The 14894-nt window shown below is 40.3% G+C and overlaps 1 pseudogene; it reads left to right on the forward strand.

Moving 5' to 3' along the window:
* Nucleotides 1-5851: 5851 nt before the first annotated feature.
* Nucleotides 5852-7832, forward strand: LOC142440602 (receptor-type tyrosine-protein phosphatase alpha-like; annotated as a pseudogene).
* The last annotated feature ends 7062 nt before the right edge of the window (nt 7833-14894 follow it).

Consider the following 14894-nt stretch of genomic DNA (forward strand, 5'->3'; position numbering starts at 1 on the left):
TGAAATAAAATCATCAGCATATAGAAAACTGATCTTTGATGAGGGCTCCAAAAATATCAAATAGGAAGCAGATGCCCTCTTTAATAAGTGGTGCTGGAAAAAAAATGGATATTTACCTGAAGAAAAATGAAGCAAGACGTTTATCTCACTCTATGCACAAGAATAAACTCAAGGTGGAGCACAGACCTTGAAGTTAGACCCCAAACTATTAGGGCCATCAATGAGGGAATTGGGACCAACTTGAGAACTTTGGCACAGGGAATACACAGGCTATCAGAAATAGGGAAGGACAGAGACACAGAGGAGGCACAAATTTACAAATGGGATATACTGAAGATGTGTACATCGAAAGTATTCACCAAGCGAGTAATCAGAGATGCCACGGACTGGGGAAACATCTTTAGTATTGACACATCAGACAAAGGCCTTATTACTAAAATCTGCAATACTCTGCTAATTTCCGGAAAGAAAAAAAAACTAATTGCCCTCTGAGGAGGTGGGCAAAGGACGTGAACAGAAGTTTCACAGGGGCAGAAACCTGAATTGCCAATAAACATATGAGAAAACGTTCCCGATCTTTAGCTAAAAGAGAAATGCAAATTAAAACAGCAAGGTACCACCTAACACCCTCAAAGATAGTCCCATTCAAAAAATCAGAAAGTAGCAAGTGTTGGAGGGGCTGTGGGTAGACAGGAACTCTCATCCACTGCTGGTGGACCTTGTGCAGCCACTATGGAAATTGATCTGACGATATCTAAAAACGATGGAAATTGAGCTACTATACAACCCAGCAATCCCCCCTACTGGGCATATACCCAGAAGAGGCAAGAAACAAATCAGTGCTAGACATCTACGCTCTAATGTTCATTAAAAATTGCAAGGAGTTGGAAACAAACCAAATTTCCATCAACCGACGAGTGGATTAAAACTATGGTACATACATACAATGGAGTACTACGCATCTCTAAAAAGCAGTGATGAATTTATGAAGCATGTCGCTGCATGAGAAGAACCAGAAGAAATCATGCAAAGGGAAGTAAGCCAAGCATAAAAGGACAAGTACAACATGAGTCTGGTTGCGGTAAGGGAGGGAGGGAAAAAAAAAGAGGACCTGATGCAAAGGGCTTAAGTGGAGAGCAAATGCTTTGAAAATGATTAGGGCAAAGAATGTACAGATGTGCTTTATACAATTGATGTATGTATATGTATGGATTGTGATAAGAGTTGTATGAGCCCCTAATAAAATGTTTTTAAAAAAAAGATTTGTAAGAGCCCCCCAATAAAATTATATATATATATATAAATATATATAAATAAAGAATTAGCCACATGTGCTCAACAATTTTGGGGGAAATTGTTGATAAAAAATAAAAACCTTTCACTTCTAAAAAAAATCAAATGGGGCACAGGGAAAAAGCTACTGTATGTAAACATAACTGGGGTGAGTACCAGGTAATTTGGCAGGGAGTAGACCAAATCCAGGGATACATATGGTAGCTAGCCAACTAAAAAGAAGTGGGGGAAAGGGAAAAAATAAAGAAGAAATGGTAGTTCGGGAACAGGGAACTAACCCACCCAAGGGGAGGGTATTGTTTATATCTCCACAAGGAAAGAAGGACCAGACTTCAACCCAGTGCCCCAAGATGTGACTGCAATGTGCCAAGATGGAGTACAGAACCAGTGGAGAGGTCTTAGGGGCTGGCCCAAATCCCAACTACATGGACAGCTACCCCTACCCCCAGAAGAATTTATTTCAGAGGACAGCACTGAAGCTGCAGCTCAGGGAGTGGGGCATGTCTGATCACAGCACAAGGGAAGAAATGAAGGAAGAGGAAGAGAGAGTGGAGCACAACCTTGTCCACCAAGTCTTGATAAGATATTCCCACTCAGAGCAGTCAATCAACAGAGAAGACCATATGATTGGTCCCACTATGAGACACAACATCCCTCACTGACCCATAGCCCTATATGGGAATACACTGGAGACACAATGTGGGAATTGCGCACGATCTGCTCCCACCTCACTGAGGAAAAAACATGAGCATATGGAACAGAACAGCAAGGGAAACAGAGCAACAAAGTCCCCAGAGAATACCAAAAATAGACTTTGGGGCCAGGGCATGGCACCCCATAAGACTCCACTGGAAAACATTCCTAAAAGTCAACAAAGAGTCGTTGAACTAACTACCAGCTTTTCTTTCTTGTTTTTGTGTTTTGGTTTGTCATTGGCTTGTTGTTGTTGTTTTGTTTTCTTTTGTTGCTTGGTTTTTCTCTGTCTTGTATTTGTGCATGTTATTATCTCCACGGGTATGTCTAAGTATGAAAGGCTGGATTAACAATCTGGAGGAGAAAACACCTGGACCAAGAGTTCTGGGGGACATGAGAGAGGATGAGGTGAGGCGGGGTGGGGAGGGGGGGAGGAAATGGTGTTAACAAACCCAAGGACAAGGGAACAACAAGCGATTCAAATCTGTGGTGATGAGGGTGTAGGAGGCCTTGTAGGGCATGACCAAGGGCAATATAACCGAGAGTAATTACTGAACCCCAAATGAAGGCTGAAAATGATCGAGGGACAAAAGGAAAGCAAAAGGAAATAGAGGAAAGAGCTAGGAGGCAACGGGCATTTATAGAGGTCTAAAAAAAGGCATGTACATATGAAATATATTTATATATGAGGATGTGGAAATAGATCATGTTCATATGTGTATAGGTTTAGTATTAAGATATCAGATGGACATTGAATCTCCACTAAAGTACTCCCTCAATGCAATACTTTGTTCTATTAAACTGGCACTTCATGATGCTCACCTTCCCGACAAATCACTGAAGACAAAGCAATTGCAGAAGGCAAAGTGGGTACATAAGCAAATGTGGTGAAGAAAGCTGATGGTGCACAGCTATCAAAAGATCTAGCATCTGGAGTCTTAAAGGCTTGCAGGTAAAAAAGCAACCATCAAGCTAAGAAGCAACAAAGCCCACATGGAAGAAGCACACCAGCTTGTGCGACTATGAGGTGTAGAAGGGATGAGGTATATGGTATCATCAGAACAAAAAATCATGCCATTGTGACTAAAGGGGAGTGCAAACCGGAGAGGCAGAGCCCATCTGTAGGCAAATGGACATCCCTTTATGGAAGGGTCAAAGGGAGGGGCGAGCCAGTCAGGGTTCAATGTAGCAATGATGAAACATACAACTTTCATCTAGTTCCTAAATGCTTCCTCCCCCGCCCCCACCCCTCCATTATCATGATCCCAATTCTACCTTACAAATCTGGCTAGACCAGAGGATGTACACTGGTACAGATAGGAACTGGAAACATAGGGAGTCCAGGGAGGATGATCCCTTCAGGACAAGTGGTGAGAATGGCAATACAGGGAGGGTGGAGGGAGGGTGGGGTGGAAAGAGGAAACCAATTACAAGGATCTACATATAACCTCCTCCCTTGGGGATGAACAACAGAAAAGTGGGTGAAGGGAGTCACTGGACAGTGTAAGATATGACAACATAATAATTTCTAAATTATTGTGGGTTCATTAGGTAGGTGGAGCGGGGAGGGAGGGGAAAAATGAGAAGCTGATGCCAAGGGCTTAAGTGGAGAGCAAATATTTTGAGAATGATGAGGGCAATGAATATACAAATGTGCTTTACACAATTGATGTACGTATGAATTGTGATGAGAGTTGTATCAGCCCCCAATAAATGATTTTTTAAAAAGGAGATTTTACTATACAAAGAAGAAAATTTCATCAAGTTTCAGAAGGACTCATTAAACTATCAATATCAATATGCATATGAAACAACCTTCTTTGTTCAAAGGAAAGGGAACTGAGGCAACTACTGATAAATATCAATAACTACAGCCTTCAGGATGGACTACATGTCAACATAAAGAAATCTGAAATCCTCACATCTGAAACAATTTGCAACATTGTGATTGATGGAGAAACAAATTAAGTCATCAAGGATTTAATTTCCCTTGGATTTTACAATCAACATTCATAGAAGTAACAATGAAAAAATCAAATAGCAGATAGCTGATTTTTCAAATTTGCTTACAAATGAGCTCTCAAAATGTGCAAGAACAAAGATACTAATTTGAGGTGCACCTGACACAAGCCACATACTTATGAGAAAACATTGGATAATGAAAGAGTAATATTAAAGTTATTTTGAGTTGTCAGGTTATCTTTGGGGGGAAATCATAACTTGGATCATTAGCAATACCTGTTGCCTTTGATTTCATAAAGAATAATGAGTTTACAGTGGACTGGCAGAAGAATAGACAAGACTGTATCAGGTAAAGTTTAGCCAGAATTCTCTAAGAAGTAGGAATGATGAGATTTCATATCATGTATACTGAATATGCTATCCAGAGAGACCCACCCACATAATAAATCATCATACATGTTAAAGTCATAGAACAGAAGTGTGACACTCAGTGAGCTGGACTCCAACACTCCAACAAGAGTGTAGATGCCATAGGAATGGTTAAAACAAACTCACTAGCACCTACAAACCACAATAATGTTATTTTGGATGATCAAGTTACCTTTGGGGGGGAACCCTTGAATTGTGTCATTATCAGTACCAGTTGCTATTAAGTCTTGGAAATTAATTCCTGATTATGGTAATTCTGTGTACTAGAGTATAACTCTGTCCCATAGCGTTCTCAGTGGGTTTTTTTTTATTTTGTTGCTCTGTTTTTGTAAATTGATCGTCTTATAAATAGATCATCAGGTGTTTTGTCTGAGGTGTATTAAGATGTACTTAAACATCAAACACTCATCTTACCAGCCAAGTGTTTAAAAATGCTTACATCACCCAGTGATTATCCTAATAATATAAGGACATACTGCTTAATGAGTTTACCATAACACTAAAAAGAAATACATATATTTAAATCATTAGTATAAAGGTATATACTTGTATTGCTGCATACACTTGTGTATAAGCTGAGTTGATAACACATTTTTAATGCAGTTTTGTGGTAAAATTAGGTGCCTCTGCTGATATTCAGGTCGGTTTATACTTGAATCTACATGGTAAATAAAATGTACCTCCCTTTAGATGATGAAGAGAGGACACCTCACAGAATGAAAAAATAAAGTACTTATCCCAACATATTAGATAGTAAATGAGGAAACAAGGTGAAGTAGAGGTGAATTTTGGAGGTGAATTAAAATAAGATGATTGTATTAACATAATATCACTTAAGAAGAAGAATAGTTTCCCAGACGTGCAACGCGGATAGACAAGGGCCCATGCAATCGTGTTCAGACTCCAGGCCACTGGTGCCATCTCCCCCTTAACCTAGTCATCCTTCTACCACTTCCACTGATGATGGGAGAGAGCCTGTTGCCCACACAGGCCTCTAGGCTCTGACAGAACGCAGGCAAAGCCTCAGACCTTGGACCCAATGGTCCCACCCAGAGCTGGACTTGGTTGAACAACTAATAAATGATATATATGGAATTATAATGAGTGGTAATGGGTGATGAAATTCAAAATACCTAAAGTAAACATGGATTTCTGATTCATTCTTGTTCTGATAGGTGTCAATGCCAATAAACCTACCAAAGTGTCATCTTTGATAGAAGTTGTGACCTCAACAAAAGCATCAATGACAGAACCAGCAAAATTTCAAATCCAAATCCATAAGTATTTTGTCTGTCCATAGCACCAACTTTCAGCCCAAATCAAACACTGGGATGCACCTATGTCACTACTGTCAATTCTTCAGACCCTGACAATGATACCACAAGGATTTACTTGCCAACATCAAACTTCCCCTGTGGATTTCCAATTACTGTCATTCTTTAGGGAATAGAAAGCCTCAACATTCTCCCACTAAATGGTTGGTGGCTTTGAATTGCGCAGCATAAGGCTAGCAGCCCAAGTTTACCCACTACACTGCCAGGGCTCCATCACAAGGACAGCAAGGACATGTTCTAGAGTCACTGCCATTGCACTGAAGGGAACATGGCTGTCAGATAACTGGCTCACAGGCGTCAGAATAGAACTCTGGGAAGGGAATCCTGGTACTGCAGCACCCACTTCAGAAATCTTCCTTCTTCAGATGAGAAGCCATTCATCACAGTTATTGTGGCCCTGTCCCTCTGCTAGGGATTGTGTTCATTATCATAGTTCTGTAGACATTAAGGTTTAAGAAATACAAGCAAGCAGGGAGTTATTCCAGTTCTTTCATCTTATCTAATATTTCCAGATGATATGGAGTCCCAGAGCGGGACATTCTGACCAGGTCCCCAAATACCAACAGAAAGTAATCACCACCGTCCATGGGAAAATTCTAGGAGATGATTAATTGAAGACTTCCTGAAGAAAATGTACTCTTCATACGATAATTTAATGATTTTCCTTCTTGTCCTATCCAGGCCACCGATGAGACTGGCTCCAAAAAAGAAAATAAGATAAAGAATTTGTATGTGAGCATCATGTGTTCGGTCCACACCAATGGAAAGGGCTCCAGAGTCTGTTTATAGCAATGCTGCATTCATCAATAGCAACCAAGAAATTCATTGCTGCACAAGGACCAAAAGAAGAAACGGTGAATGATTTTTAGAGGAGGATCTGGGAATAATACACAGCCACCATCATCATAGTGACTAAGATGAAGGAGAGGAAAAAAGAGTACTGTGCCCATATTGACAGACCAAGGCTATTGGATATATGGGAGTATCTGTGTCCTTAGACTATGTGACCCTTCTGATAGCCTTCACAGTCCAAAAGTTCTCCATTGAGCAGATAGGCGACATGACCTACAGATAGTCACGGTGCCTCCTAATTGAATTCCAGTTTATCATCTGGACATATTTTGAAATGCCTTTAAGGCCAATTGGCATGCTAAATTTTCTTAAGAAGGTAAAGACCTGTAGCCCTCAGTATGTAGGGGTCATTGTGTTCCAATGTAGCATAGGTGACAGACAGATGAGTACCTTTGACGGCATTGAAGCCATACTGGACATGATACAAACAGAGAAAAAGGTGCATGTGATGGTTTTGTCAGTTAATCAAAATGCAATGAGGCCAACTGTTGCAAACAGATATGCGGTATGTCTTCATATACCAAACCCTTTTGGTACATTACTTCCATAATGATACAGAACTGACAGAGACCTCTCTAGAAACTCACTGGCAGAAAAACTCCAACAAAATTCTAGGGAGCAGCAAAAATGGATTAGAGGAGAAGTTGAAGAAGTCAACCATCGATGAAAATCCAGAATGGCACAATGGTGCCTAGGAACCTTCCAGCCATCATGTAGAAAACTGGGTTTCATAGATCATTCCAGTAAAGGGGAGAGGAGCATGTAAACTCCTTCAACACTTCGTTCACTGATGGATACCAGCAGGGTGTAGGAACCAGCAGTCGGCCCTCTGCTCCTCACAATTGAGGACTTCTCTCTGGCAAATTAACTGGGAGTGGAGTTCTTGCTCCATGGTGATGCTTACTGAACTGGAGGAGAGAGGGCAGATGAGTGCCAGGTACTGACCATAGGATGGCCTGGTGTCCTGTGGAGACATCAGGGTAGAGCTGAAGAAAGAAGAGTGTAGGACCTACATCTGGTCACTAATACCAGGGAAATGAGATTCCACCAACCAACAATTGCACTTCCGTGGCTGGCCTCAAGTGAACATCTCCAGCACAGGAACAGCGTGAAAAGCATCCTCACAGCCATGCATCACTGTCAGGGAACCACCTGGCATACACTGCAGCTTTGGGACAAGAAGGACAGGGACCATGTGTCCCCTGAACACTGTCCTAGAACAGATGAAATTCAGGGATTTAGGATATCTTTCAGATTATAGCTATGTGAAGTTAGCCAAGCACAAAGGGACAAGTACAACATGAGTCCACTGAGGTAAGCTCAAAAAAGTATAATGGGCCTAGAGGATAAGCTATTTAATGCATAAATCCCGGGTCGAGGTCCAGGAATGTTGGCAGGGATCTGACTCAACTCAGGGATGCATATGGCAGCTGAGTTAGTTTATTGTGCCAACCTGGCTGATAAGCACATGTGAGGTTAATTGAAGGGTAGGGAGATAAATGGCTCGGTGAGCCTCACCTTTCTAGTTCTCGGGTCTCTTGCTTTGTGATGGTCGGACCAGGGTGCAGCTGCCTTAGCAGTTCCCTGCTTCAGCTTGCAAGGCTAACATCCTGCAAGACATCACCAAGGAGAAGCCACATGAACCTATCCCGATGCAGCAATGGGTGCTGGAGCACCCGTGTGGAGACCCTTGCCAGTGCTGAGATGTTTACACATTCACTGACTCCGCTTTCCTCCTGTAGTCCACATCATTGCCTCTGTTTTGTGAGCTGGAGGAAGACTTTGTGGACTGGTGTTAGACATATGGGTTAATGGATTAATGTTGGACTTGTGGGCTAGGGCAGCACTGGGTTGGGATGTTGGGTTTTTTTTTTATGTGTACTTAACTTTTATATAAAACTCTTTCATACATGAGTTGCTGTGGATTTGTTTCTCTAAAGTACCCAGACTAATACAGCAGCCAACTAAAAAGGAGGGGAAAAGAGAGGGATGGGGGAACAGGGCAGGAATACACTCATGGGGAGGGTATTGTTTATGTCTCTACAGGAAAGGGCGAGAGGAACCAGACCCCATCCCAAAGTACCAAGCCCTGAGTGAAATACACTGGCATGGAGCAGTGAACTAACAGAAGGGACAACGGGGCCAGGCCTAAATCTTGTTTGTTGACCCCCACCCGGAAGAAGGTAACACAGAGGACAGCACTGAAGATATATCTCAGAGAGAGAGGCAGGTCTGTCCAGACCACACTGGAGTGAATTAAGTGGGAAGGAGGGTGGAAAGGAGTGAAGGAGGAGAGATAGATAGAGATAGAGATAGAGATAGAGATAGAGATAGAGATAGAGATAGAGATAGAGATAGAGAGAGAGAGAGAGAGAGAGAGAGAGAGAGAGAGAGAGGAGAGGAGAGGAGAGGAGAGGAGAGGAGAGGAGAGGAGAGGAGAGGAGAGAGCCAGTCCTATCATGGCCCACCAAGCCCTGGGGAAGATATCTCTGCTCAGAGCAGCCAAGGCATTGAGAGGACCATAGGGCTGGCCCCACCACTAGACACAAAGTTCCCTCACTGATTATAATATAGGGTTAAGGGAGACAACACTGGAAACATTGTACAGAAAGTATGCCTGCTCTGCTCCATGCACAGAAATGCAACAGGAGTGCAAGAGGGCTGCAAGGGGAGCAAAATAACCAAGTCCCCCAAGGAATCCTGAAAATAAAATTCTGACTGGGGACAGGGCTGGCACCTTATCAGACTTGATCTGAAAACATACATAAGGGTCAGCAGACAGCCCTGGAACTATCTATTGGGGTTTTTGTTTGTTTGTTTTTATTTTTCTTTCATCCTATGTCTATCAATATGAGGTAGGCAGGACAAGCAATCCCAAGGAGAAAACAATGGGACTGGTGGTTCTGGTGGGACATAGGAGAGGAGGGGGCATGGAGGGGGAGTGGGGATCCATCAAACTCAGGGATAAGGGAACAACAAGAGATCTAAAATTGATGACGAAGATGGCGTGTAATGCCTGGTGAAGTTTGATCAAGTGCAATGTATCCGAAAGGAATTACTGACAGCCAATTTGTGGGTGAGCATGATGATGGGGTAGGAGGAAGGTGAAAACGAATAGAGGAATGATGTAGGAGGCAAAAGCTATTTATAGAGGTCAAGCTTTAGGTAAGTATATATGTAAATATATTCATTTATAATGAAAGGGATAGCGGCTTAGACAGACTTTGGGCCTCTACTCAAAGCCTCCCTTAACACAAAAACACCTTATTCTAATAACCTGGCACTCTTTGATTCTCAGCTTCCTGACAGGATCACTGAAGGCAAAATCGGTACATGAGCAAATGTGATAATAAAGTGGATGGTGCCCAGGTATCAAAATATGTAACATCTGGGATCTTAGAGGCTTGAAGTTAAACAAGCAGCCATGTAGACGGGAAGCAAATAAGCCCACAAGGAAAAGCACACTACTCTGTGTGTTCCTGAGGTGTCAACTGGAGCAGGCATTAGGTATCAAAGGATCCAAAACAAACAATTATATCTATGTGAAAGAGGGGAGGTTGGAACAGAGATCCAAATCCATCTGTAGACAATTGGATACCCCCCACAGAAAGGTTTCAAGGAAGGGACTATCCAACCAGGGTGCAGTTTAGCACCAATGAAACACACATCATTCCTCTAGTCTTGAATGCTTCCTACCATGACTCTGTTTCACCTTACAAAATTGGCGCGACCGGAGTGCATACATTGGTACAAATAAGAGCTCTCAATACATGGAATTCAGGAAAGATAAAACCCTCAGGAGCAGTAGTAGGAGTAGCAATATCAGGAGAGTAGGGGGATGGTGTGAGCAGGGTTGGGAGGGTGGGAAGAAGGGGGAAAAGGGGAATCCATCACAAGCTTGGATATACATAGTCCCCCCCCCCACCACAAATAACAGAAAGCTGAGTGAAAGGAGACAACGGACTGTTACGAAATAAAAATAATGATATACAATTGATCAAGGATTCATGAGGGTGGGAGAAGAGAGGAAGGAGGGGGACAAAAGAGGAGCTGATACCAAGGGCTCAAGTAGAAAGAAATTATTTTGGAAATGTTGATGGCAATGCATGTACAAGAATGCTTAATACTATTGAATGATGGGTTCCTATAAAATTTGTAAGAGTCCCAAAATGCAATGATCAAATAAATAAACATATCAGTCACTAAATAATAAAGGGCTATGAAAAAAGAGCTTATGACTGCAGAGTCTACACATGGTGCAGACACTGGAATATTATAAGTTCTGCCAATGAACTAAGTAGGTGAACAAAGTGATGTAGGAATATATTGAGGCATTATCAGATTATACCATCTTCCAGTAAGAGGCAATGAGACCTATGAATTGAAGCATGCCTTCTTTAATATTTTGTAATATTTTTGTTAATATATCTAAAAGTGTATATATATATTATAACTGTTTTAGAATTTGATACATAGGCTTCTATTACATATTAGGCGAGGGTTTTATATGTAAATATGGTAGCACTGATGGGCCTTTGTCCAATATATTATAGGAGAATTAAATAGTGTGATGTTCAGATTAATACTATAAAAAAAAGAACAGTTCCATTCTTCCTTTAATAATTATAAAATGCTCCTGAAAAAAAAAAGAGATTTCTGTGTCTTCTCAGTTAGATAAACTAAAGAAAGTTACAAGAATTTTCATAAACTCTGACTTTCAAAGATAACTTTGTTTCATTTTTCTCACTGGAACTATCTTTTTCTCCATTCTCAATTTTTACTCTTAGGAATAAAATTATTGTAATAGTTAAAATATTAGGAATGTCATTCACTAATAGAAGTTATCATATTAGAGGGAAAATAGACCCTCTATGTTTTCCAACCTGAACCTATTTTATCTTTTCATCGAATATCTCCTGTGAGAACAGTGTTTCTTGTTGATATAGAAAATGTAAAATCATATATATTGGAATAATGATGTAGACCCTGAGAAACAGATGACTACAGGGGGAAAAAGTAACAATGAACGTAAGAAATAAAACCATATTCGCTCTCCTTGGGCTATACTTTTGTCTTTAGCAAATTATTCTTAAAACACAAATACATTTTCCCGTCACCAATTAACCTTAACACTAAAATTGTTTAACACAAATACTCCTTTACAAATTTAGAGTTAAGAACATTGATGCTCCTCTTCTCAAAATTTAACTCTTAAAATACTTCATAAAACATGTAGGAAGAGTTTTTCGTGCCAAGATTTCTGATTCTGAAACCTTTTTCACATTTTAGTTTTCTGCCTTCTCAAGCAGATTACAGCTAAAGGCTTGCAGGAAAAGGAAGTAGTTCTTTTAAATCAGTGGTTCTCAACCTGTAGCTAGTGATCGCTTTGGGTGCCGAAAGACCCTTTCACAGGGCTTGCTTGATTCATAAGAGTAGCAAAATTACAGTTATGAAATAGCAACAAGAATAATTTTATGGTTGTGGTCACCACAACATGGTCACCACAGATGTATTAAAGAGACATGGCATTAGGAAGGTTGAAAACCACTGTTCTAATCAGTTGTGACTCTGTGATAGGTAGGTTTATTGTGACAACCTGGCCAATAAACATATATGAGATCATTAAGATCACAGTTTAATTGAAGGGTCAAGAGATGAATGGCTCAGTGAGTCATCGCTTTCTGGTTCTGGCTCTTTGATGATCCGATCAGTGTACAGCTTCCTTAGTCAGTTCTCTGCCCCAACTTGCAAGCTAAACTACCTGTGAGACACCCAACCCATGGACTGTGTTGCTATAGTTTGAGGTTCCTTCGAGACCTGTTTTGCCACACTGCTAGTGCATACCTCACTTGAGCTGGGGACTGTCAGACTCTGTCATCTGGCTGACTGTTGGTGACCTGCCCTGCTGTTTGCTGCCTGTGGCCAGACTACCTATATTGCTCTACAGAAGACTCAGCGTCTACTTCCTTAATTTGGACCCAGCAGCCCTCAAGATTTGAAATACTGCCTGTATATTAACTGTCTCATGGAAGTGAGTTGAGCTGAGTCCTTTGTACTGCTCTGTGGACTAATTAGCTGTGTACTTCATTATATATACACATAATCATAAGTGTCCTGGTTTTGTTTCTCTTGAGAACCCTGTCTAACACACTCTACTTATATTGTTCCCATCTTAAAATTTTATTTTCTGTCAGACTCCCATCTAAAATAAAAGAACTAGTATCCATGACCCTGTCCACACAAAAATGGCAGAGTTACATATGCCCAAATAAGATTATGATCACTTTACTCAATCTGAAAGCATCTAAACAACAACTGCGCTTACAGGATTGCATGAAACATCAGCCTCATCAACCGATAAAGTATCTTCATAAGTTTACAGAAATCAGTTTAGTATTTACAAGAGAAATAAAACTAAATCCTATTAAGTACAATTTTGCCATAAATAAAAGCTAAAGATTAGAAAAATATTTATAATAGTTAATTTTTTTCTGATTAAATTTGAAATGCTTATGGTGGAAAATACAGAATAATATATTTCTGTTATAATATTCTTATTGGTTTCCCCCTTATAAGCAAATCAAATTATCCTATAGAGTTATAATAGATCCCATGCATATATTATTGATCCTAATTTCCATAAGAGAATCAGTTAACATATGAATTTTCCAGAAGGTAGTCCAGTTATAAATGTATATATACAAACACACATATAAATACACACACATTTATGTTTATAATCATACAAGGGGGTATGCTCCCCCCTCAAAAAAAAGTTAAAAAGCTCTCAGGGTGGAGTTTTTGTGGTATGCATTTTTACTGCTAGGCAGGCAAGAATGGAATCACAGATTTGATAAATGTGTTAAGTGTAATTGAGGGTATTTTGAAGGTGATAAAGTTGTTTTGTAAAAAATATTAAATAGATAGCTTTGAAAATAAATTCAGTGTTTTTGGAGGTATCCCCTCGTATACATATGCATGTATATATTCAAATATATGTAATAACTTCAAGGTTTTTCTTGGTGTACAGAGACATGTTGTGAACCATTTCATAGCCAGAAGACACTATAAATTTTCTCTAAATTTTGTTACAGATATCATCAGTTCTTTTTATAACAGTTATTTTTATAACCAGATACAAAGATGTGTATTTTATCAAAATCTTATCAATGTGAACCCAATATATACAAATGACTGATTCTATCAATCTGACCCAGATGTGTAGTAATAGAAATGGAATAGAATATTGAAAAAATGTTTTCAATGCCACATACCTTAATTTTTCCTTCTAAATCCCTCTTCTCACCTCTATCCTCTGTTATTCGAGGGAAGTATTATCTTTTGTACTTGATTTTCTGGGGCATATACACTCACTTTCATTAAGACTGAGTGTTCATTTTTCAGTTTTACTAGAAGTTTTTCATGTTAACTGCAATGTCAGCAGTTTGAAAACAGGTGCCACTTCAAGGGTGAAAGACAAGGCTTTCTACTCCTGTGAAGAGTTACAGTCTTGGAAACTCACATAGGTTAATTGTATCTGTCCTAAAGGGTCATTATCAGATGGCATCAACTTGATGACAATGACTTGGGTTTTTGTTGTTTTGCTGCTCATTTTGGATTTTGGAGCACCCTTTGGAGGCAGACCAACCTGAAAGTGACTTACCCATGTTTCCTAGCAACAAAATAATATCCCTCCAAACAGAAAGAAAATAGTATCATCCTCTGCCAGTGTTGGCTCTTTCTGAAGTTCACACTGACTGTGTTAGGTAGGTTTCTTGTGCCAACCTGGTCAATGCAAACATGTGGGATTAATAAGGTTGCAGTTTGATTAGAGGGCAAAGAGATAAATGGCTTGGTGAACCCCACCCCTCTCCTCTTGCTTTCTGGTGATGGGACCAAGATGTGGCTGCCTTAGCTATTTTTATGCCTCCACTTGTGAGCTACACTACCTGTGGGACACCCAATTCATGGATCATGTCGCTAGAGCTTGAGGTTTCTTCAAGAACTTCTTAACCACACTGCTGGTGTATACATTACTTGAGCTGGAGACAGTTTGATCTGTCATCTGGCTGACTGTTGGTGAGCCACCCTCCTATTTACTGCCTGTAGCCAGACTGTCTGCATTGTCCTATGGAAGACTTAGCTGTCTGTTTCCTTGACCTTGGACCCAGCAGCCCTCGTGAAGGACTCCCATTATATTAACTGTTTCACAGAAGTGAGTCGAACTGAGCCATCTGTCCTGCTCTGTAGACTAATTAGCTATTATATTCCTTTAGGCTGTATATATATACATATGTAATCATTAAGTGTCCTGGTTTCTCTAGAGAACCC

The sequence above is a fragment of the Tenrec ecaudatus genome, chromosome 2 (genome assembly GCF_050624435.1).
Source record: "Tenrec ecaudatus isolate mTenEca1 chromosome 2, mTenEca1.hap1, whole genome shotgun sequence".
Taxonomy (NCBI): domain Eukaryota; kingdom Metazoa; phylum Chordata; class Mammalia; order Afrosoricida; family Tenrecidae; genus Tenrec; species Tenrec ecaudatus.